The sequence below is a fragment of the Trachurus trachurus genome, assembly GCF_905171665.1.
Source record: "Trachurus trachurus genome assembly, chromosome: 15".
Lineage (NCBI taxonomy): Eukaryota > Metazoa > Chordata > Actinopteri > Carangiformes > Carangidae > Trachurus > Trachurus trachurus.
The window spans coordinates 25141448-25165337 of NC_139906.1; positions in this window are offsets into that span (position 1 = coordinate 25141448).

The window sequence follows — 23890 nt, forward strand, 5'->3', positions numbered from 1 at the left end:
AAACCCACTCCACGCCTTTCTCTCCTCCTCCTGTCTCCCTTCCGCCCTCTCTCCTCCCTCTTTGCCGTTTGCGCCGGTGGGAGGGACGAGGGGAGGGGCTGCGCTGGTCTAAGTCTGACTGCGCGGCCCACCAGACTTGCGAAATGGACCTGGGCCACACCCCGTTGGCGTGGCGAAGCTGCGCTGACGTTAGACTTCACCTGGTCGACGAAACTAGGGCCCATAGTCCTGCCAAAGCTAACCAGCCTAGCAGAGATGCACTGTCGGTTGTTTAATCTTTATACGCTATCAGATTTTATTAGACTTTTCTCTTCGGTTACCTTTTCTTTTCTTTAACTTGTGCTGTAGTTTTCACAACTCTCTTCCTGTGTTCTTATCTTTCAATTGCTGCCCAGTCTGGATCTTTACTCTTGTTGTGTCCACCTTACTCTAGTTTGTGTTACTCCTCCCCTCTCCTCTCAGCAGCATACAGGAAGAAGGTGTTCCTCCCTATTTTTCTTATCAGTGTGTTTTCATTCTCCAGAGGTAAGAAGGGAAACCTCTTTATTATGGGGTGCAACATGTGTGTCTCTGCCTTCTTGCTCTTCCTCTTTATCCCTTGTTTGTATATGCTCACCCTCCTCCCATTTCAAAGCACCCTGAGGTGGGCTTTTGGGGGAGTGGAGGGAGGAACCTGGCTCCCTTCTAATTCACGAGTCTTGCTGTCTATTTTACCCAAGGCTGACATTGTGTGTGTGCGTGCGTGCATTCATGTGTGTGTGTGTACTGTACAGACCTGACCCTTCTTTTCCCCCATATTACAAAACATTGCCTGATACTTCAAAGATGATGGAATTGTTGCTCTTACACCCTCTGGAGAGACAGAGACACTCGGACTCAGGGTAGATGTCAGATTTTCAGGATGTTGTGATTGCAGGAGGTAAGGGACAACGGCTGATGTGGTGGGTAAAGTGTGTTTAAATATTTTCCTGTCTTTGCTGCCTTCATTGTCTCCTTGTAGTATTCCCCTTCGGAGTTATGGAAGTAGTGGTAAATGGCAGCAGCAGCAGCTCATGCACCCAATGTGACATCCATAGAAATAAAAGTGCGTTGAGATATTAGTTTCCAAAATAGAATAGAGTGGAGAACACACACACACACGCATATACTGTACGTATATTAGGGCTGTCAAATGATTTAAAAAATGTATTTGATTAATAGCAATATACTCTGTGACTAATCACGATTAAAATACTAAATGTCTAATATTACTTGTATTTTCTTTCATTGTTTCTTATAGGATGCAATTTATGTACCTACAGTAAATCCATAAGAATTTAAGGATGCAATTTTGCAGATTGGTGAAAAATAACAACACATCATAGTTGTTGTTTTTTTTTCACTACAGCGCTATATGTTGATTAGTGTATTAAACAAATCAACCATCATAAACAAATCATCACAGGCTTCATTGTGAATGAAGAGTGTTGTCCTCCTGAAGCTGCGGTACATCTGACAGGCCTCCATTCACCACAGGAAACACTCAGACATAGTTTACAGCTAGCCTGAGAGTCCTGAGTCACCAGAGTGTGCGGGATTCCTCCTCTGTTGCTCACCCTGAGGTTTCTCACCATTTTCCCTGTTAAGGGGGCCTTAGGGCAGAGGATGTTGTGATGATGCTGTGTAAAGCTTTTTCAGACAAACTGTTTGTTAAATTGGGCTATACAAATAAACTTGCCTTGCCCTGCCATACCTAGTTACAACATGTATCATCTTTTGTGTGCACAAACCCATTACTCGGCACACAGCACACAGACTTGCTTCTCCTGTGGGTGTTAGACCCCGATTCTGCCTCAGTGTGTCTCCTAATGTTTCCCATGGAGCTTTGCCCCATTTGAAAGGTGAAGGAAGCCCACATATGTGGAAAGATGTTGCCTCTGAGATGTACAATGTGTATAATAGAAGAGAAACACACATTCCAAGGAACCACTGTCATAAGGGATCTGATATTGCCTGTTAACATTCATCTCGTAAGTTGCTGGACACTCTTGCAGTATGCTACTATCTTGGGATGCTAGCTTGACCACCAGCCAAAACTACACTTTTATTTACATGGGTATGTTGTACATTGCATCAGTCCCCCTGTCCATCTCCTGTTCCATCTTAGCCTCACTTATCAAGTCCCAAAAATACTTGGTGTCTTTCACTTTGGGTACCAGTTCCTGATGCAAAGAAGCCGCCTTGGCTTTGTTTCAAACAGTTACATGCTGTCATTCCGACATCCCACCATTCCGACAAGGCTTTAATATAAGGAAATGTGCGTTACTCAACAGGTAACTCCCTTCTTTAAGACATGCTGATAGAGGAATACCCACATGGTTGTGCGCAGCAGAGCGCAGACAGGGACTAGTCTGCCTGTCTAGCCTCTACCTGGTCTTTTTACTAATCTTAACCAACTCCTTTCTTCATTGCCTAAACCCAACTAGTGCATAATCTTTTGGGAAAAAAACCCTATTAAAGGAACTGTTGGAAAGGCAGGATGTTTAAAAAACAAAAAAAATATTGTCATTCCGACCATAGGAGGCAAAAATTGTCAGAATGACGGGACATTTGATGGATTTGAATTAAGTGTTGCCATTTAGACAATTAGAGGCCTACATCAGACTGGTGGGATGTCGGAACGGCGGTTGCCCCCCGTTTCAAACTCACTTGCAAACGTCCCCATCCCCCCACAAAAAAACAAGGTTTCCTGTACTAGACACTCTTCCCACCCTCTGCTACTGAAACGCAAGACCCAACCAGTTAAAAGGCACAGATTTGGCAGAGCCCAGTACAAACAGAGAATGTGCTTGATTTCGTGCCAACAAGTCCCATTCTTGTAACAGAGGCACAAAATGTCAAAATGTCTTGAACCAAAAGCCCTGGCACCCCCACATCATCCACCACTGGATTGGTTTTAAGTTAATTACCCTTCTCAGTGTGTCAGTGAGTGATTGATCTCTGTTTACTTGATCATGCTGATGAATTTACTCAACATTACAGTATAGACATGTTTACATCCATCTTCAGCATTATTGGTTGGTGGGACTAGTCTGAGAGAGTGTTCATGCTTCACTTCACTCACTGAGGCATAAATACATGGATGAATAAAGGGATAGATGGGTGTATGGGAGCTTACATTTCATCTCTTAAGAAAATCAGTTAGTGTCACTTTTCTTTTGGACAAAGGCTGGTTTATAGACAACTGTCAGTCCCTTTCTTCACTTTCACTGAATGCAACCTGTTGATTGATAGCGAGAAAAATTATTTGGTTAAAGTTTAAACCATGCGGGATTGCCCTCATCATGGGTGACACAAATACACACACACATGCACACACACACACAATCTCTTTAGCATCTCCATGGAGATGTTGGTGTGAAGGCTCTGTGGGGGTTTAGCAGTGGCAAGGCACTGGGCCATGAAAGCGTGTGTGTGTGTGTGTGTGTGTGTGTGTGTGTGTGACTGCTTGCATGCCCTTTTGCATTTTCATGAAGTTAATCCCACCTCGCCAAGCAAGTCTTGCTGTGCATAAATAATCACTTTAGGAGAAGTTCAAACATCATCAGTATGCATTACCCCATCTCCCTGACACTACACTTGCAACCAGGACAACAGACCTCTGAGCCCAATTTATCCTCTGGACCAACACATCTGCTGGCTGCCACACTACTGGTATTACTCCTGATGAAAAGACAGTGAGAAAGCCAAGGCTTTCTTTTAATAATACAAGGCACCTGACATGTAAATCGTATATCATAGCTTAGGCTATCAAGGCCTAAGCTATTTTTAAACAAATGGCAAGAAAGAAAGAAAGTTAAGTCAAGTTTATTCGTATAGCACACTTCATACAATAAGCTTAGCTCAATGTGCTTAAAATAAAAGCAATTTAAACGCAACACAAAAACATACACACCTAACAGCAAGGACATTTTATTGTACAAGAGCAAGGACCTGACACAGGCTTCTAGCTGAAATGTCATTTAAAAAAGATTAAAAAAAAAAATGTTTCTGCACTTGGAGCTGAGTGTTCTTGACGTGCTCACTAGGTATCACAGAAAGAGGGGTCACTAGGGAACTTCGAAACCAAGACAATTTTTGAGGCGACTAAGCAGAATAGCAGTGTACCATGTCAAAGGTGGCACTGAGATTGAGCAGGACTAAGACGAAGACTTTATGATTATCAGAATCAATTTCAAGGTCATTAACTACAGGGGCTGGTTTCTTATTGTGATTAATTCAAGAATCAGACCGGTAAAGGTCAAATAAATTATTATGACATATGCTTATACAACTGCTGATACAGTTAACTGCAATATTGATCCTAATGTTGGTATCCTTAAATTCAACGTTTGGTCAGGCAGGACAAATTAAAGAAAATACAGAAATGATCAGATATCCCCACATCATGCAGTTTGTGGTTCTATCAAGGCCTTTGGAAATGACAAAGTCAAGCGTGTGACCCTTATTGTGAGTAGGAACAGCTATAAGGTCAAAGGTGTATACCATGTCAGTGAACTGGTTGGCAAGATAATCTGTGGAATTATCAATGTGAATGTTGAAATTTCTGGAAATGAGGACTGAATCATATCCAATATAGTCCTAGGTAGCAGCTCTGTGAATTTATCTATGAAACCCTTCTTAAACCTTGTTGGACTGTTAACAGTGAGCACAAGAAAGGAGATTACATGGCTTTGGGTAAATAGTGAAAAGTAGAGAACCTGCCAAACAGGATTACCTTACATGATAAATTGTCTGAAAAAATGGCAGCAACACCACCACTCTTCTTTTCAACCCCGGAACAATACGAAAATGAAAAATTAGATGGACATGCTTCATTCAACTCCATGTTACTGGTTTTTATAAAGCCACATCTCTGTAAGGAGAATATGATCGAGCATGTGAGAGGTTATAAAATCATTAATAATGAAAGTATTATTATATACTGGTCTAACATTAAGAAGTCCACATTTGAGGGTGCTTGCAGAATAGTTGGGTCTGTCAGCAGTAATAGAAACAGAGCTGAGTTGGCTAGCAGTTTTCAAACTAGATGAGGAAGGCCTGGCAGGACCCAGTGAGAGACACTCCTCCTTATTATGAGTGTGGGTGACTCCTGAGGGAGGGTTATGTTGGGTTGGATGTCAGTTTTTCAAGTCAGAGCAGAAAGCAACATGTTGTATGTAGTTATGAGTAAGCAATTTGGTGCCTTCACAGTGTTGGGGTGCAGGCCATCATTGTAGAGGTCAAGTCTGGTCCAGAAGTAGTCACATTTAGTAATGAAACCATGCCCCGTTGCAGTGCAGAAGGTTTTAACCAGTCATGAATTTGGACTAGACAGCTGAAATGCTCACTTCTCTTAGAGGGGGCAGGGATGGAGCCAGAGAAAACACAGCGACAGCCAGTGACTTTAGTAAGTCATGTAGCCTGATTGATTGTCTGTCTAAGACTTCATTAGTACAAATGTGGAAAATCCCAATGTGAGCAGAAGGATGGAGATTGAAAAGTTCTGGGAAAAGTGCTCAATCATGTCTGCAACTCTACCAGCAGAAAAGCAGTATGTGAATGCACCATATATGCACTATATATGTACGTATTGTTCATAAACTCGTTCATATTTTGGGTGAACGTGAACTGAACTCATCAAGCGGTACTGTGTCTCCATTTGGGGAACGTTATTGTGAATGCGTTCATTCTGGTGTTTGTGAACGGGGCTCTCTCAGTATGACTTTGTTCCAGAGTGTGCCAGATTTCCATAGAGCCTTCCAGGCGAAACCCCAGCTAAAACACACCTTAAACAGGCCTTAATATGTAGCGGAAAACCACTCAATGGCAACACCAGCCACCACAGTGTCACACCACTAATGTAAACCCTGGTTGGATAATGATTCAAAATTAGATAAGAAGATGAAATCTGACACATAGTTTCAGTGTTAAAACTGATAAAATAATTGCTGTGGCAATCTTTTTTTTTTTATTTAAGAAATAAGCTTGCAGCAACGTATTGAAAAAGAGAAAATGAACTAGTTCATTTTTGCAACCATGAGCCTCTGAATTATGAACTGAACTTCATGTAGAAAGTCAACTTTTCCAACACTATATACACAGTGTATATATATATATATATATACTGTATACAGTGACTATAAACAAATATTTAGCCATGTTTATGTCATTAGATATGTGCTTTTTCAAAAACAAAGAGTTAATTTTTATTTTAAAATCCTTTTGGAACCACAGCTGGACTCTGCCAAACAATGATTAAACCAGCAATGATGGTTTGTGAGCAGTAACATTGCTCCCCGTTTGTGTTGCAGTGCTTAAAATGTATGTCTTCACATATAGAGCCTACAAAAGTTTAACATGCACATAGTATTCTCCAATAACTTCTTTAACTGTTCATAACACCTTCTAGTAATCTTCATAGGGTCCCACATGACTTGTACAGTTGCCATCAAGTTTGGACAAAACAAACTTTTTTTTGCAAATACTATCGTGGTTGTCATGTGTTCGGGCTGAAATCAACAAATGGTCAAGCAGGAATGCTGGGGAAGGATTTTCATAGATCGAGAGATGGGGGGATGATTAAGTAAGAAAAAGAGCGAAACGGATGAAGAGGAAGGAGACACAGGAAAGAGACAGAGTGGAAGGAGGTGGGGAACATGTGCTGCTGTCAGTCTGTCTTTAATCCCTCTGGATTTTTTCTTCCTCCCTTTCCCACGTTCTGAGTGTTAATTGATAAATACAGGGAGGGAACGAAACCCTGTGACTAATCGCTCTGGCCGCTGCTGTGTTCAGCTGTGTGTGTGTGTCCAGGTCACTAAAGTGTGCAGGCCCCACTAGAAAATGGCAGCATCGCCAGTCTGCTACTGTTTCATGCCAGCACATTGTTGTCTGTTTTTTCTTTAACACACAATCACTTTGACATAGCATGAACCAAAACAGTCTGTTCTGTGACTTGAATACTACCAGGAAACAGAGTTGGAAAGTAACAAATTATATTTATTTACTCACGTTACTGTAATTGAGTAGGTTTTTTGTGGACTTGTAATTTTAGAAATATGTAATTTTACTTTTACTTAAGTATGTATTTTATTGCACTTAAAAATGTCTAGTATTTGAGGATTAAATAGCGAGTCCCATTTTGAATCAATACTTCCTTCCTTCCTTCCTTCCGATTTGTCTTTAATGCAGCATCATCCCACCTGCATCCCATGATACCCCATGTGTAATAACCTCATGCTGAAGTTTTGTTTGTTCGGTTTATTTATGGAAATGTAAAGAAATGGACTTGGACTACGTGCACTCACACCAAAGAATAAATGGTCAGCGTGCTGCAACAGAAGAAGGGCGTCTGGACTCTTGCTGAACACATCCCCAAAAAAAACGGCAGGGTGTGACAGCAGCAAACAATAGAGGCGTGTCGAGCAGGTTACTCCTTGGTCAAGCATCTCAGTAGTTTCAAGTAGACTCAGCTCCTTCACCCCATGTCCAAAAAACCCAACCCTCTTAAAAAGTAACTAAGTAACATTTACTCTGAGGAAATTTTAAATGAGCTAGTTTTTACTTTTACTTGAGTACATTTTTAGACGAGGACTTTTACTTGAAAAAAATGTAATCTAAGTAGTGGTAACCCTATATTTCAGTACTCTTGACATGATGGGCTCTATTTTCCTAGACTAGGTGCAGGCATGGCTGATCTGCCCTGCGCTGCCCTGCGCCAACGGGGCGTGTCCAGGAGCAGTTTGCAATTTTCCTTCAATGCATGGCGAAGCGCATCCCGCCTCCTTCCCTCCCACTGGCGCAAGTGGCATAGAGGGCGGGGAGAAGGCATGGAGTGGGTTTAACACAGCCGAGTCAGATCTTCACCAATCAAATGAGCTCCTCTCCTCGCGAGGCGCAAGTTTGATTTCACAGTAGAAGAGGGAGGCAGCAGTGAGACGGGAGGAAACTGATGTTCTGGTCCGGTCCAAGCTCGCAGTGTCCGAATACAGTGTTTCCTCCAGGATTTTTTTAAAGAGTGGCGGCGAGGGTGGTCTGATCGACGGGGTGGGGGGGTTCACACCGTAACGCCGGGGGGGCCACACCGGATGATTAATGCTTGTTCTAACGAATCGGGCAGTTTCCCATTATAAAGAGTCTCCTTATACATATCTAACAAGGGGGGAAGGAGCCTAGGCAGACACTTCACATAAAAACTGAAACTGAAACTCAGTAGTCGCTCCATATAGAGCTTAGCTGATAAACAGTTCGTTCAAGCAAAGCAATGTAGGCATGTGGCACAGTGGTTAGCACTGTTGCCTCACAGCAAGAAGGTCCTGGGTTCGAATCCATGTCAATCCATGTCTGCGTGGGTTTCCTCCGGGTACTCCGGTTTCCCCCACCACTAACTGCAGTGAGTTTGCTGTGACACACAATGTGAAATGGTTTTAGTTTCATTTCCCTTCCAAGATCAAGATTACCATAATTTCATCCTGATTGGTGTCCTGTGAGAACATATTATTAATGACATTTTTGGAAGCAATGTGTGGGACTCTTTCTAAAACAAAAGCCAGAACTCTAAAAGTTTCATCAAAACATGATATATACTCTACATACAAATGGTTAAACATTCCTTTTTGTTTATGAAGGACATCCAATGTTGGGTAAAGGAACACTCTTATTCTGTTGTGGTCAGTGTCTGTACAGTCTCTGGCCAATCACTTGTAACCCCCCCCCTCTCTCCCTCACCCCTTAGTCATACTGTCGGCCACATAGCTCCAACCTCCAACTCACACAGACACACAGACACAGACACACACACCAGCCATGACATAGACTCACTCATATGGCCTCACTGCCAACTAGTAATTGCGAAATGACTGTTTGGATCAAATAGTATAAGGTTCATTCAGTGGTTTTGCTGTGAAACTCTAACAAAGCTTCACCAAACGTTTTCTTCCCTTTTTTGCATCCCAATCAGTCTGCTGCATCTACTCTGGTCTCTCCTTTAGCAATAAAACCCTCTGACCACTGAGAACAAAAGCCCCCCCCCCCACCCTAAAAAAACACAGAGTAGAAATTCAAGGTTCTATTATACTTATTGTTCTACGCTGACATGTGGACAGATAATTGATGTATTTGGTCTTGATGTTACAAAATGTGGTGAGCGGTTTTATAACAAGACCAACACAAGAACCAAAACTGCTGCATTTAGATTAGTTCAGCACAGATGTTTGGACTGAGATCAGCTCAGAGTACTGGATACAAACACACAGATGGATAGTAGGAAAACAGAAAGCATGAGTGCCTAAAACTAACTACAGCACTAGCTAGCTAGAGTTCATTTGCAACTACTTCACTGACAAGAAATTATATAGAAGACTACTTCTTCATTGATTCACACCTGTGTCTGCATATCAGCAATTAATAGCAAACACCATCACGCACAAATGGAAGACATGAAAGTAAAACAAAACCAAGAGGCCGTTAGAAGTTAGAAGAAAATCTTTGTTTTTAGATAAATAATTTACCTTGGTTTAATGTACATTTGTGTAAGCTGATGAAAACTAGAGATGCTGCATTAAGGAAGGCAATTAAAACTAGAAGAGACACTCACATGCTGCTTTATAAAGGTTTAAGGAACAAAGTTATCCAAGAGCTAAGGTTAGCTAAATATAATTTTTATGTTAATAGACTGAATGAGGCAAAAGGCAACAATAAATTGATTGATATAGTCTCACAAGGAGGAACCCAAAATCTTTAGATCTTACATTGAAGATATAATCATGCTGTTGCTTCTGTCATTTTTTTCTTGAGTCTGTATGTGAACTCGGGAAAGAATTTTCAACAAGGAAACTGGCTATTTCTCCATTAGATACAACAGACCATTTGAACTGGTAGTAACAAGTGTGCCACAAGTACAAAAAATCATTACCTCCTTAAAAAAGCTCCAAAAGTAGAGGTGCTTTTTTTTATCTTGAAACCAAGTTTATTAAGTCACACAAATATGTTTTATCCTGTCTTATTACTCACCTAAATAATCTGTCTTTTAAATTTAGCCTTTTTCCTCAGGACTGGAAATGTGCCATTGTCACACCTGTTTTTAAATCTGGAGATCGCCTTGAAGCTAGTAACTCCCGACCAATAAGCATACTGCTGCCAGTACTCTCAAAAGTTGCTGAGAAGGTTGTCATTGAACAACTGACCTAAACAATTGCAATTTTGGGCTGCACCATATGCAATTTGGTTTTAGAGAACAATCTTTCTACTGAGATTGCTACTTTACATTTAATAGAGCAAATTAGATCACGGCTCGACAAAGGAGGAATAGTTGGTGCTGTATTTTTAGACTTGTGTAAAGCATTCGATACAGTCAACACAGTGTCTTAATCAAAACTTTCTGAATTTAACTTTTCTCCTAGAGTTCTGGCTTGGATGTCTTCATATTTATCAGGAGGAAATGTGTCAAAGTTTGTGATGCACAGTCCAGTTACATGAAATGCACTATGGGTGTTCCACAAGGAGTATTTTGCCTTTATATTAATGATCTGGCTGAACAGTGTGTTGATGTAGGATGTACACAGATGACACTGTTGTACATGTGCATGCTAAAACAGCCGACTTAGTAACTGCTAATTTAAAGGGGTAGTTCAATATTTTGGCAAATTCACCCATTGCCATAATCCCTATAGACATAGGGGAAGGTTAATTACAGCTCGCGAGCTGCTCAGCTAACACAATTGAGGTAATGGTACAAAGTCCCCTGTCCCTCAAAACTCATCAAATACACAATCCAATAACTCCAAAATGCTCTGGTGGAAAAGTTGTGACCTGCACATTCACCACACTATGAAATAATCATGTAACGTTACGAGTCCAGACATGGCTGCTTGGTGGAGTGATTTCAAAAGTGCAAGTAGTTGTGAGTATTTGCTTCATGAGTCTTAAAGTTACATAATTATAGTGTTTTTGCCAGTTGGTTCCTTTGTTTCAGTTTCATATTGAGATGTGGTCCTAACCATAATGATGTTGGTACCTTTCCCTGTGAACAGTGTCAGCATATTTGGGGTGTATTTCTCTGTGGTTTTGAGATAGTGGAGCAGAGTAGAAAAATTAAGCATTAACAGTTTTGAGTTGTTGTGTCAAGGCCCTGTGCTGTACTAGTGTTCAAGTTCTGCAACCTGTTTTTACCATCCTGCATCATGAGTGCATCACAGTCAACAGTGTGTTTTGGTTAGTCTGTGAGTTCCAGGTTGAGGGAATGGGTTTTCTTCTGCAGTATATAGCCGAAGTATTCTGCATTTTGTTGTACAGTTTGACAGATTATCTATCGCCAGCTGTTGTAAACCACAGAGAGGCCATTCATTACTGAAACTGAAACTGATAGACAGAAAGACAAACAGGCTGTAAAAGGACTGGTCTTAACAGCTAATTGGAGCAATCATAATAAAAGGCCAGTAAATCCCAGCATTAGCCCATGAAGCACAGGAAACAGAGCTGGCTTTTATCACTGCTTCTCCCCACTGCTGCCCTGTGTCAACACGCGCATGCACAAAACCTATGTACAGTTATATATACCTATATTTCCTTCACTGGCTGTTAGACGGCACAGTTCATACTATTTTTAGTTTGCTGTGTGCAGTACCTCAGCTTGTAACTTAGGAAAATAAAGTTATCTACTCTCAGAGAGGTTGGAGAGCACCAGGGTGTTGGACTGGACTCTCTGGGGACTTATCTGACTATCTGATGCCAACTTATTGGAAAATACAGATCAGCGTACAAGCTGGTAGTGCTTTCTGTGCTTTCTCTTTCTCTTTCTCTTTCTTTCTACTCTGTTTGCCCTGTCATTCCCATACTTGAAGGGGGAATTCCCCTATTCTGTGGCCATGGTAGCTGAGCCTAAATGTGCCTAGCGGGGCGTGGTGAAAGGCTCTTTTGTGAGCTTTTTGACAGTGGGGCTATCCTCCCAGGACTCATCTTCAGCCCTGCCACACCCACCCAGCTTTTCATATGGTAAGGCCTCCTAATGGCTTTAACACTCGCTCAATTGCTACGGCACTCCCAAGCAACCAATGGGCTGCCCCCTGGCAACAAACTGGCTACCTACCCTTCCCTCCTCTATTGGTTACCAACCACCACAACTGCCCTGGCAACTGCTTCTGCCCCACTGAACCTGCCCCGGCAACTGCTTTTGACTCTCAATCAGTTCAGGTTCATTTCTGACTCCCTCGCTGGAGGGGCCGGGAGGTGGGAACAGAAAGGGGAGTGTGGGGATGGGCAAGGACACGCATGTGAGTGTGTAAGTGATGGGCTACAGCTCTAACCTCATTATTACACTTTATACACAAAAATCAAACAAAAATATTCAAGTGGTGTAGCGGGAGTAAACCTATGGAGTAACATTTTAAAAAGGTTTTCTGCCGTGTCTCAAAACCAGAAACTGTCGATGTGTTGCCTCCAGTAAGAGGTATAGGCCTACATTTATGCATGTGCATGAACATGCACACACTAAGAGAAAACAAGTGAGGAGAATGAAGTGTTCCTGTCAGTTGGGGGTAGCATACAGACACTGGGACTTGGCTAAATTAAGGTCGGCTTTTCCACTGGGTGCTCAGTGCTGGATTTGCATTTGAATCCAATTGTGAGCGCCTAGATTTATGCCTCTGTGAGTGGTACCCAGCAGTGCTTTTTTTCTGGCTTTCCCTTTCTACCCCTCTTTCTTTCTCATCTTTTCTCACTGGCCCTCGTTTATCAAACGTGCATACACCAAAGAAACAAGTGTACGGTAAATCTGACACAAGGATTGACATTTTTTAAACTCATCATGAGTGTAGTGTTCACAAAAATCTCATGCCAGGTCTGACATGGTGTACACAAATCTGAAGCAGTGTACAGGACAAAGTAGTATAGGGCTGTATCGGAAAATGATCAATAGTGGTGATGTGTGGTGATATCAGAGCCCCTGAGGCAACGCTGCTGTTCTGTACAGTACAAACATGAAGCATCCCTTTACATCAAGACAGACTAATGTGGCTGCCACAGTTGTTAGATTTCACCTGAGAGACCAACATTTATCTTCCAAAAGGAATTAATTATATTAGCCAGCTGTAAATTTCCAAAAAGCTGCAGGTAACTTCATTGGATCGCTTTCTCCCTGATGACAACGGAGGTTGACTGGCTGATCATTTCAAGAGACTGGCTGCTCCCGCTGCTCCCGGCTGGCAAGCTGGTCCCATTGGTGGCTCTTCACATCTCCATGTCAGAGTAAATGTCCAAAAGTGCGTTATTTGGATGATCTGACCATATACTGGGGATCCAAATTGGACGGACCAGGGAGAGGACGGACCGTCTCTTTTCTGTGTTGTAGTGGAAACCCAGCATAAGACACCACACCATCTGGTAAGGGGCTCGATCTGGGGACCCAACACCACTGCTATAGCCAGCACTCAGATATCTTGTTTTGATCACTTCACAACAGAGGATATGATCCAGGTTATTTTAGACATGATCAATTCCACAGGCATTGAGAATTTCTGTCAAAAAAAAGGGGAGATGCAAATGCCACCTGTAGGTATAGTGTAAAGGACTGCAGTTGCATTATGTAAAACCACTGGAGTTTCAAGACTTAAAATCCTGTACAATAAATGTATAATATATATTTTCTTTTAAGTTTCTTTGTTAACAGATTAAATGCCAACAGCTGCATTGAATACATGGTTATATTTCAACAAAAGACTGTCTTTGCTTTATTGTATATATGTAGCCACATAGATGTGAGTAGTCAGTGTTTAATGTAAACAGTAGAAAGCATGAAGATGTTGTGCTTGTGAGCAAAGAGAGAGACAGAAAGATTCATTGAGAAATAGAGCAGAAAAACACAACACAGCCTAATCCTGAATTAGTACACATTTCTTCCCTGACAAAATGAACCGCTGGAGACATAAATTCCCCCTCTGCTCTCATTGACTGATTGACAGGGAACCCTCCAGCATGCATATTCTTAACCACAGACCCACCAAGCTTTCTCACAGCTAGAAGAAAAGTAAACTTTGCCAGGGGAGAGACGATCACTGCTGGCTGCTCATTTCATGTGGAAATTTGGGGCTTCTATTCAACTCCAAAAAGAATAAGGAAGGGAAGAGTGGTGGGCCATGGGAGATGGGTGGTGGTAGTGGTGGTGGTGATGGGGTGTGTGCTTTGAGAGAGACATAACAAGATTTAAGGACTTGCGTGGCTCAAGCTTTTGTCTTGGCCTGTCTTTAAATGTGAATATACAGGATTGTGTGTCTCTTATTCATGTGAATTAGCAGTCATAAAAGGCATGTGGGTAAGTGGGGAATGTAAAGGCCAGAAGGAGAGGACAATGATTGGAAAAGAGAGAGAAAATATCTGAACTAGTTTAGCACAAGCAACCAACACGAAACATACAATTATTCACAAACCCCCCCCCCCCAAAAAAAAATGCCGGAAAAAAATGTATTGAGATTGATGTCAGCTGAAACCCTGGGAATACATAGAGCTGGTGGGTGGATGAAGGGGATAGGGGAGTGGGGGTGCGGGGGTGATGAAGAGTTGACAGAGGCCTTTCAGCAGTAAAAGACCACTGTGTGTAATTGCTTTTAATTGGAATGTATGGAAGACGAGGCTTTCCGAAGGGATCAGTTGGCCTTAAACCTGCTTAATTATAGGGATCATGTTGGGATGGTTGGGTTTGGGTCGAAAATACTGCTGAAGTGATACAGGAGGAGGAGAAGGAGGAGAGTAAGGCTGCCAAGGCACTTTCCCTATATGGAAAATAATTCTAATAATACAGTGACAATGTGAAAGAGATCAGCACGTCGAGCTGATGAGATTGTTTTCATATTCCTATCAGTAACCTAAAAAAGGATTTCATTGGGTATATATTATAACGTGCATAGCCCATTTCAACCAGTAACAATTATATGATACTTTATGGTCTAATCTCCTACAGTGTAACATTCCTATAATGCTACAGTATGTCTTAGGTATGGGATGCTGAGTTTATCTTCACTTCTATCTGGCATGTTTTGCTCTAATGTCTCTGGGTATTTAAACTGTGTCTATGCTGTTTAGTGATGAGTTTATGGTGACTTTACAGAAATGTTTGGCGATTCATCATCTTCATTGGATGACATTGAAAATTATTTGGTGATATAATTACAACAATGTTCTCAAATGTTGTAGTTCAAGTAGAAATTTCAAATGTACTTGAACTGCCCCAAATTCTAAAATTGTCTGTGTCTGTCACGGGGTGCTACTTCTTCATGACTTCAGGACTAAACTGAGCATATACAGAGTGAATCAGATAATTCATAACTTGACCCATGTTACAACCATCCCCAGTCTCCCATATGAAGGAGGAATGCACCTGCACTGTTAAAATAGTAATTTAGTAATCTAAACTAGTGGCTTTTGGTCATTGTGGATGCAATAACGATAAAAATAAGCTATTCCCCATATTTTTGTGAATGCTGTCATATGTCGTCTCTTTCAACCTCAGGATTTACTTTGAAAATGAAACCAAGAATATCTGCTGCAGGATTTCATTTTAATCTAACACCGAAGCAAATACTGATGTTGATGCAACATGTCATGACATACAGTAGGCTATATGAAGTGACATTATTATGAAGCAAAACTATAAGAGCCTACTTTCAGTCTCCTGGAATAAAAGCCTGATGCAGCTATTATTTGAAGTATCCAGACCTACAAAGGTGCTGTTTTCCTTAACCTCTCCACCATCAATGAAAAAGTCAGTTTTTTAAACAGCGAGCTGTTACATGCAGATAGGGTCAGAGTCAATAGACTGTCTTTCCCATCACTAACACGCAGCTAAAGCCAACCCCAGGCATGCACATTTGTGGAGGAGGCTGTGATTTTTGTTTGGAGATCTTGTATACACATGAGCACACTACAAAATATGTTTCATGCAGTGTAACACGTGTGATGTATGTTGTCTCACACACATAAACAAACTTGCACTTGATTACATAACGCACTTTGTAAGAGTTATTTGTTACCAACACAATATATGCAGAGACATATATTCATGCAGACACACACACACACACACACACACACACACACACACACACACACACACACACACACACACACACACACACACACACACACACACACACACACACACACACACACACACACACACACACACACACACACACACTGTGGGGAGCTGTCAGTATGGACTTTGTCAGTAATATGCTGGAAGCATGGTTGAATTAAAGGAATGTAGTGAAACAGGAGCTCCTCCTCCTCCTCCTCCTCTTCCTCCGTGCTGCTGTTTTACAGTCCATTTCCCATCTCCTCAATGGACATTCATGGGATGAACACGATGGTTGACGTCCACCCCCACCCCCCACCCCCATTGTCTTGGTGTTGGCGGTTTCCTGTCCGTCTCGTAGTTGCTCAATGTTGTCTGGATGCTCGGTCCGCATGGCGACAGGGTCGGCGAAGCCCAACTACTGTGGCGAGTCTTTTTCCAGAGGGCAGGCAGGGGCGGTCAGTGGACTTTGGTTTTGAGGGAGGAAGAGGGCTCAGAATGGGGAGGGGGGAAGTTAAAGTGGTGGATGGGGTCTGGCATTAAAATCTCTCCCCCAACCCCCAACCCTCACCACCACCTCCCCACCCTGTAATAATCTCTGCGGCAGGGTGACCCGGTTCTGGTTCCCAGTGTCTCAGGTCTGACGCTGGGCCACAGTGAGATGCATCAGCCACTTTCCCATGGACCCGTGCTTCCAGGCCCATTATTACCATTTAATATCCTATAATATAACCCCCCCCCCCCACCATCTCCAAAACAGCCTCCACCAGGGAATGGAAGGTGGTGGGGGGGCTGCCCACACCGCAAATAAGCGTGGATACCCAATATCCCCCCTCTTTTATTTGGCTTTATCCCGTGCATAGCTCCAAAACAGCTCCCAGTCATTTCACGCGGGCCACTAAGTAGGTGTTACTGGGAATTAAATAAATAAGCACCAGCAACAACTTTAGCAAGAGCATCAGGAAATAATGGCATGTTGGTTTGTCTCAGCGTTGGGAAAAGCAGGTTTTAGGGTGCTGTTCGCCTTGATAAACCAGAGCTAGATCAAAGTTATGACATGGTGGTTAGTTTCATTGTTAATCTGCCAAAGATAAATGAGCAATGTTGATGCATACTCCTATACGCATTGTAACAGAACACAAACAGACAGCAGAGAGATGCCAGAAGCCTGCCAAGGATGAATGTCATTTTAATAAGAAGTCTGCAAAGTTAACACTCAGTGTTGTGTTGAGCTAAAGAACTCCTTTGATAAAAACCATCACCCACACAGACACACAAAACCTCTGTCCACACAGCTCCTTGTGTAACAAGTCTTCATAACAGGAAACCAAATGGTGCCAGCAGTAATTCTCATTTCCAGCAAATGCCCTTGTCACATTCAAATGGTGGTAAGTACACAACTGTTGAGAATTTATTGTTGGGACATTATTTCAGAAGAATAAATAAATGATAAATAGTTAATATGAGTTAAAATATAAGTTAACATTACGTAATATTGATAAAAACAGTTCATATGATGAATATGGTTAAAAAAGGAGACTACATTTCAAATGGACTTCATTACCCATGATGCTCTCGGAGCAAGAAGGTGAACATAACGTGATTACGTCAGAGTTTTGTTGTTGTGGAATGCAGCCATGTTGAACCTTGCCAAACTTGCACACGCTGTATGTTTTTCTCCTTTCTTTTTTATTATTATTACAGTAACTAAAGTACGTCTGAATGGAAGAAAACGTCTCGCTTCGTCATTTTAAGTTTCAAAGTTAAATCTACAACAACAACACACTACACAGTGTCATCTTTAATATCAAAGTCGACTGTGCGTAAGTTATCATTTTCTGTTCCAACATTAGAGTACTATATCTCTATTCTGCCTTAGCACATGGACACTGTGGCGTTCAAAAGTTCATTGTCTTTAGACAAAGCAAGCTGCTTGAAGATGTTACTATGAAGTGACTTTTCAACAAAATAACTGACAAAATGACCAGTTCTAGCTGTAAGTTGCTGTCCTATTTTGCACCATTGCATGGAGTGATTTTTAGTCCCATTGCAACATCCGTCTGTAAATATGCAGTATAAATATGGTCTGTGCGTGTACCTCAGTGTGTGAGTGTGTGTTTGTGTGTGTGGACATGCAGCGGGGATTGAGAGATAGCTTTGGAGGTGTATTGGGTGTCGAGGGGCTAGCAGCTCCTCTGAAGAGCTTCATTCACAGAGCCAGGATACTGATAAGAAGCAGAGCTGCCATGAATTCACCCTCTGTTCAGCCTCTCACTCTCTCCCTCTCCCTCTCTCTACTCTCCTCCAGCCCTTTATGGTCCCTGTGAGAAAGTTGTGGAGATGAGGATGGGAGGGCGGGGGGGAGGAAGGAGCCCCACAGGCTCTCAAAATTTAATTAGAAGGATTAGAATCAAGAAGTAGAGAGGAAGAGAGAGAATAGTAGACAGAGCAAATCAGGAAAACATGTCCATTTGCAGCTATATTTATATGCACTACTTTACTCTCGCATATATCCTTCATAGTAGCTAACACACACATTTTCTTCATTCATTTCCAATTAAAGTTAACCATTATAGGCATCGACTTGTGTACTTGACTGAGTGTGTCTCAGAGCCCTGTGTGTTTCATATAAAACTGTCTGCTGTGGTGAACTGTGAACGTTTGACTGACAAATCCTTGTCATTTTGCTTATTTCTATCCACTGGTAGTTTACTATTACAATTCTTTGGTCATGAAACATCTGCTGCAATACTTTGTCATGAATAGTTCACTGACAATATTTTTTCATCTGAACTATCTCCATGGCAACAGTGTAATCATCATCCCAGCCCTTAAGTCATGGGAATAGTCAGGTCCAAGTGTTGGTTTGGCTTTAAAAAGGGCCAGAGTGGCTGTGTTGTCTCTGTTATTTGAGATGTAAGAGATCAAGTGTGTGTGTGTGTGTGTGTGTGTGTGTGTGTGTGTGTGTGTGTGTGTGTGTGTGTGTGTGTGTGTGTGTGTGTGTGTGTGTGCGTGCGTGCGGTGATTTTCATTGTCCAGTATCTTTCCATCCTGCACCTGTACCTTGGTTTTCTCCCAACCCTGAGAGGATGATGTAATGTAATCCATACAGTCCACACATAACTCTGCCCATACTTCACAAATTTAAACACACTAACAGACACTGGGTAAATTCACATATGTGTCGTTCAGTGACGGACATTTGAGGAGCTGAAACCCCCCACAGGCTGCAAGGACGAGGTCAGGTTGAGTCATATAGCAGGTCACAGCTGCTAAAACACACAGCAAACAAAATTAGTCCTGTTTGTTTTTAAAGGAAGCCTATATTACCCACAGTCAAATAAACTTCTTTCAATCCCATTCGACCCCCCCTGGAATCTCAATCAGCCTTTATCCTTGGTCAGCACATTTCTGCCCCATGCAGAGGCAGTCTAAAGCCTGGCCTGTGTCACTTTTGCTCTGCCTAGCCTTTCCTTTACATAAGCTTAGTGCCGTCCGGCCCCTCACTCACTCACCCAGCCTGCCCCCATCTCCCCCATCGCTTTAATCAGTAAATGCATGGCTAAACTCAGCTCCTGGAGACTGGCAGTCAGGCCAGTTGACTGGATGCTTGGTTAACTGACAAAATTATTTACTGAACTGTGCATTTTCCACCTAGCAACGTGACTGGTTGACTATAGCTAGCTGGTGACCACTGAATGAGCTAACCTGCTTACTGACCACAAAAAGAGCTAGTCCGTTGGCTCACTGACTGCTCTGAGGGATCTTTTTCTTGGCTGTTTGATTGGCTAACCGACTGAATATCTAACAGGTTGTTCAACAGGTTGGCGTATTCTAGAATCAGTATTGCAACCAGCTGTGTGCTGATTGTTTGACAGACTGCGACCTCCTCACAGAGAGGCTCCAGCCTCATTTAGTCTCATTAGTACCAAGTCTCTGGCTGCCAGACAGGGACAGCACCGCACCGCAGTTTCCTGGGGGAGGGAGGTGCACATCTATGTGTGTGTGTGTGTATATGTATGTGTGTGAACTCCTAGAGCAGGAACATGGTGTGTCTTGTCTGTCACTAAAGCACAGATGTCCAGTGGATTACATCACACTGACCGCACCCTGATCTCCCTGACATCTTTACCCCCTCCTCCCGAAACCCCATTCAGAACTCTCTCCACCCCCTGAGTCGCAAACCCCTTCACACACACATTCTTCGCCATAGATAATGAGTTCTGATTTATGACTCCCACCACTGCTATCCCACCCCCCACCCCCCTTCGCCTGATGACTTTTTCTCCCATCACACCTCACCTCATCTTCATTAGCCTGTGAAGCTATATGTCCCATGATGCAGTGGAATTTTTGTTGCAGGGCCCGATCAGGGCAGGGTCGACATGGAAAAAGGAGTTGGAAATGTCCTGACCAAACTGAGCAACCATGGTGTTTAAACCTGTTCTAAAGAAGTTGTCCTCACTTGCTGGTGTATACTCCATCACCTCCTCGATAGTTTATAAAGGTATTTAAAGGGATAGTTAAACATTTTGGCAAATTATCCTATCACCATAATCCCTGTAGTCATAGCAGTAGGTTCATTACCTTTAATTGTCGGTGCAAGCTGTTTTTAGATCGACGGGGCAGAGATGTGAGCTGCTCAGCTAACGCAATGGAGGCATATGGTATTTCCACATTTCCCTCATCAAACTAAATACACGATCCAACAACTCCAAAACACTCTAGTGGACAACTTGTGACCTGCACATTCATGCATGATCTAAAAACAGTTTGCACTGACAATTAAAGCTAATGAACCTACTTTAGACTATGGCAATAGGAAGATTTTCCAAAATGTTGAAATATCCCTTTAAACTTTCTGCTCTATCATAACCCTGCCAGTATGTCATTCTCATAGACCCAGCTACAGATGTATTACCCCAGCTATGAGCCTACTCCTTCCTTCTTGCTTCATCTGTGACTTGGAGGTCCCTGGAGACCCGAGGGGAAAGAGCATCAGGTCTTGGAGGAGTTGGATGATGAAGAGGAGAATGAGTCCAAGAAGCACTGTTGATGGTTGCTTAGCTATAAGGTCATTGAGTTACATTTTGGCCTGGTTGTTGTTATGCACTGAGGTGATGTCAAGAGGAAGTGTTGAGCCGCTGAAATAAATGCTGGCGCTCAATCTTTTCCCTCCAGGCTGAAGATCACCGCAGGGCCAGAGGTTCTGCATTTAAAACAGGGAGAATTTATTTGTTCACCCCCTACCATGCGTCCCTACTGTGTGCAATATAACCCTAGTTCTCTGACCCTGCAGAGTCAGTAGAACAAATAAACTAATCTGATCAGTGTAAGGCTAAGCAGTGCAGCACAAAGAGCCAGTGAAATATCTTCCTGTTGGACAGTGCTGTCTTGTTGAAGCTAGCTGTAGCTCACATCCCGACAACAACAGTCTTTGTACTGAAATCATTCCCAGAAGTTTAAAATTCTGCTCTGCGGCTCCCCTCCGCTATTGTCTACTGAAGATCCCTGGAAGGCTTTTCCCATGACATACCACTAAGTTTTGGAAGGGGCAGTTATACTAATACAATCATGTAGCTACCACTTCAAACAATATGAAACCATTAGCAACAGACAAAACAGGAAAAATGGATATACTGTTCTGTTATTATTAGTGACAAAGAGCACACAAGACATCTCCTTGTGACAAAATGTAACATCTTTGTTTCTGCTTATTAACTAGTGAATAGGTTAATAGGCATTCAATTCACACAAAGCTAAGACCTTTTCACATAAGGTCCTTTTGAACCACTGTCGCCCAGCTCTGGATGTGCTGCAACACACTAGACAATCTAAAGTTGGTCCAGTGTAGATCCCACTCCCCCTCGTGCTCTTTCCTCTATGTTGACCCCCAAGACCACTCTCCGCTTTTCAGTGATGCCCTAATGGCCAAATTGACTCTCCCTCTTCTCCCTTTCTCATCCTTGCATTCTATCACAATACAGTCATGTTCTGCTGATGAATCGATGGCTCTGTTCAAGCCATGAATGGATGGGAATGGCAAGGTTCTGAATAGAGCAGTGGAGAAAAGCCCAGTTTATGTGCAGATAGTTGTAACCATGACATAAATGTAATGGACTTGTGGAAGATGGAAGACAGAGGGGGGAACTGGGAGGGAATGATGAAGACAATAACGCTGCCAAATCCCCCAGGGGCTTCTGGGAGAAGGTCAGAGGTCTCCATGCTTGGGCGAGATTCATATCCGAAGCCCTGTTGGCCCTTAAACTCTGAATGCTGGTATCAGCCTTTATTACTCCAGACGTCCTCTCTCATAACCCCCTGCATTCCCTCTCTCACTTTCATTTCCTTTATCTATATAGCTCTCTCATTCTCTTGATATCTGTATGCATGTACATGCGAGTATATGTGTTTGTTTAACCAGTTTATACATTTCAGTCTCAAGCAAGACCTAGCTATATACATGGTCTATACTTTATGTTTGTAGATGAGGGCTCTTTTACATCTACCCAGCTCCAGCCGGTGTATATCGCTTTTGTAAGCTCAGCTTGTACAACAAAGGTCCCATGTCCATTCCATGCCAGTCAGGCGGAGCATGGAAGTATTGGGAGGATGTAAATTGATCCATGCAGTAAGGTTCATATAAGCACAGAGACAGAAAATATTGAAATTAGTGTGATAATGTCCCTTTATGTATGTATATATGTATATATGTACTGTATGTATGTATGTATGTATACAGTATATAATTGTATCATGTGTCCATGGCAGGACCTGCTCTCAACAAAATGCATTACTTTGCACCTGAATTTTGCCATGTAGGACTTATAAGGCTGAATAATTTGGATGTCACATTATGCTTGTGTATAAAGTTGAAGTAGAGTAGAGGAGGCTAGGTTAAACAGCAAATCCCAGACAATGACCTTTAACATGGAAGTAAATCCGCTACAGGATGACTTCAGCCTCATAAATCCACCTGTTGTACTGGCCTTGTTGCAGTCCAGGCCTTAATCCAGTAGACATGCTGTGAAATGAGTCTTACTAGTAGAGCTGGTATGTGTTTTTTGCTTGTATGGGTGAGTGTTCACAAAAGATTGAACCTGTAGCGCACTTTGTGTTAGAGATAGAGATCACATTTTATCAACAATTAATGCTGCATTCAGGTCAGTCTAATGGGTTAACACACTTTTTCTTGTAACGGTAAATCATGACTGACTACCTCTGGTTCATTAAAAATGTATTTATATCTTTATCTCTCATTGAGAAGAAAACTCCATTAATGGAACTTCTATAGTTAATGTGTTGAACTATTTTTGATATTTATTTTAGGGGTTTTCTGTGGTTTCACAATAAATGGTTATTTTCATGTAAGATACACTGATATTACAATGTAAAGAAGTTTGAGGAAATTTGCCCACAAGCCATCAATAAGAAACCCTATTACATTTACTTGCAGTTATTAGAGAGAACTCTAGAGACGTGGACCTCAGGGTATTAGTGAGTAGTATCAGTGTTGGTGGTGTTTTGCTGAAACTGAGCCAGATGGACAGCTGCTGTTTCTCTGCTCGCTCTCTGTCATCAGCTGCAGCAATGTACCAACACAGTGTGAAAGCAACAATCATCTTGCTCCATGCAGGACACACACACACACACACACACACACACACACACACACACACACACACACACACACACACACACACACACACACACACACACACACACACACACACACACACACACACACACACACACACACACACACATATACTGTATATATATATAGTGGGACATACCCAGCAATGTCAG